The sequence below is a fragment of the Cebus imitator genome, unplaced genomic scaffold (assembly GCF_001604975.1).
Source record: "Cebus imitator isolate Cc_AM_T3 unplaced genomic scaffold, Cebus_imitator-1.0 Scaffold444, whole genome shotgun sequence".
Taxonomy (NCBI): Eukaryota; Metazoa; Chordata; class Mammalia; order Primates; family Cebidae; genus Cebus; species Cebus imitator.
Genome location: NW_016107759.1, coordinates 428,755 through 429,530, shown reverse-complemented (window position 1 = coordinate 429,530; position 776 = coordinate 428,755). Strand labels below are relative to the sequence as shown.

Sequence of the window (776 nt, the reverse complement as noted above, 5' to 3'; positions counted from 1 at the left end):
CCTCTTGGTCCCAGGAGCTGTGGCGGTGGCTGCCCCCTGCACCAGGCCGTCTCTGTGCTTGGGAGGTGTTCTGGAGGCTGGGCTGTCTCTGCTCGCCATGCGAGCCTTGCGTGGGAAGCCAGGACCAGGAGCAACGCCCGGCCCCTCCCGGAGGCCTGCGAGGCCTCCCATCCTGCCATGGAGGCCTGCTCTGAGGGCTTCCCTTCTGGGGCTTGTCCTGAGCGTGGTCTTCCCGAGGGTCTTACCTCCCCAGCCGCCCTGCACTTGGCCACCAAAGCAATCTCTAGGCTCATAAAGGAGAAACTTGTATATATGGGGTTTTTTGGGGTAAAAGAAAATTCTAAGACATTAAGACATATTTTTATGTAGATCTGATTTATCTGCGATTGGTGAATTTAATATTCTACAGTGACTTTTCAAACTAAGCGAGTTTTTACATTTTTTCTGCGCTCCTTTCCGGGGAGGGGAGGTGTGTCCCGGGAAAACGAGCCCCGCGACGCCCTTCGCGGGAACGCCGGGGCCGCACATTGCCAACGGTGCCTTGAGCGGCTGCTGCTGTCTCTGCAGGGTGTTTTTCACGGTCCCTAAAGACGGGAGATGGGGCGGGACTGGGGTAGACGGATGGGTTTTGCAGCCAGTCAGCGGTGGGAGAGGGTCAGGCCCGGCAGATCGGCTTCCGGTTCCGGTGGGGCGCCGGATTCAGAGCTCTGAAAGGTGGGCTCTGGTAGGTGTGCGGGCGGGGGCCGGGGCGGCAGGGGAGGGGCAGTTGGGCGCAG

The 776-nt window shown here is 59.9% G+C and overlaps 1 protein-coding gene across 3 annotated transcripts in view; it reads left to right on the top strand.

Annotated features, from left to right (window-relative positions):
* Positions 1 to 624: 624 nt before the first annotated feature.
* Positions 625 to 776, top strand: part of MRPL28 (mitochondrial ribosomal protein L28) — a 3,483-nt gene continuing 3,331 nt past the window's right edge. The window contains exon 1 of one of the 3 annotated variants that reach the window (XM_017510875.2): positions 625 to 714. The gene's annotated coding sequence lies outside the window, so the exon portion shown is untranslated. Of the gene's footprint in view, positions 766 to 776 lie in introns of all 3 variants that reach the window. The other 2 variants (XM_017510876.2, XM_037732229.1) reach the window with 2 other exon arrangements.